Genomic DNA, 1,582 nt, shown 5'->3' with positions numbered 1-1,582 from the left:
AAGTGGTGCTGAGAAAACTGGACAGCTACATGTAAAAGAATGAAATTAGAACACTCCCTAACACCATACACAAAAATAAACTCAAAATGGATTCGAGTCCTAAATGTAAGACCAGACACTATAAAATTATTAGATGAAAACATAGGAAGAACACTCTTTGAGATAAATCACAGCAAGATCTTTTCGATCCACCTCCTAGAGTAATGGAAATAAAAACAAAAATAAACAAATGAGACCTAATGAAACTTCAGAGCTTTTGCACAGCAAAGGAAATCACAAACAAGACGAAAAGACAACCCTCTGAATGGGAGAAAATATTTGCAAACGAATCAGTGGACAAAAGATTAATCTCCAAAATATATATACAGCTCATGCAGCTCCATATTAAAGAAACAAACAACCCAATCCAAAAATGGACAGAAGACCTAAATAGACATTTCTCCAAAGAAGACATACAGATGGCCAAGAACCACATGAAAAGCTGCTCAACATCACTAATTATTAGAGAAATGCAAATCAAAACTACAATGAGGTATCATCTCACACCAGTTAGAATGGGCATCATCAGAAAATGTACAAACAACAAATGCTGGAGAGGGTTTGGAGGAAAGGGAACCCTCTTGCACTGTTGGTGGGAATGTAAATTGATATAGCCACTATGGAGAACAGTATGAAGGTTCCTCAAAAAACTAAAAATAGAACTACCATATGATCCAGCAATCCCACTACTGGGCATATATCCAGAGAAAACCGTAATTCAAAAAGACACATGCATCCCAATATTCATTGCAGCAGTATTTACAATAGCCAGGTCATGGAAGCAACCTAAATGCCCATCGACAGACGAATGGATAAAGAAGATGTGGCACATATTTACAATGGAATATTACTCAGCCATAAAAAGGAACGAAATTGAGTCATTTGTTGAGATGTGGCTGGATCTAGAGACTGTCATACAGAGTGAAGTAAATCAGAAAGAGAAAAACAAATATCATATATTAATGCATGTATGTGGAACCTAGAAAAATGGTACAGATGAACTGGTTTGCAGGGCAGAAGTTGAGACACAGATGTATAGAACAAACGTATGGACACCAAGGGGGGAAAATCGTGGTATGATGGGGATGGTGGTGTGATGAATTGGGCGATTGGGATTGACATGTATACACTGATGTGTATAAAATTGATGACTAATAAGAACCTGCAGTATAAAAAAAACAAACAGAAAAAAACAACTAAACTTTCTTTGGGTTATTTGTATGGAAATATGTTAATATAAATGTTTCAGATATTACATGAAAGTTCTAAAAATCTTGTATGTTCTTTTATAATGTTATAAGTCATAGTTCTAGTTATTACTTTAAAATGTATATGTCAGTAATAACTAAATTTCCTTTTCAATTGCATTATTATGAATTTTCATCAAATCTTTAAAAAAAAAACCAAAACTCTAAATTTCTACATGTTGAAAGTGAAGAAACAAAGGCCGGAGTGGGGAGTACAAAATGAAGCTGCTGCCCCCCGAGGGAATAAGGACTTGGATATAGCCCAGTGTCTAGAAAGAGGTCTTAATTGCCTCTGA

Source organism: Neophocaena asiaeorientalis, unplaced genomic scaffold (genome assembly GCF_003031525.2).
Source record: "Neophocaena asiaeorientalis asiaeorientalis breed wild unplaced genomic scaffold, Neophocaena_asiaeorientalis_V1.1 scaffold206, whole genome shotgun sequence".
NCBI classification, from domain to species: Eukaryota; Metazoa; Chordata; class Mammalia; order Artiodactyla; family Phocoenidae; genus Neophocaena; species Neophocaena asiaeorientalis.
This window is presented reverse-complemented; position numbering follows the sequence as displayed.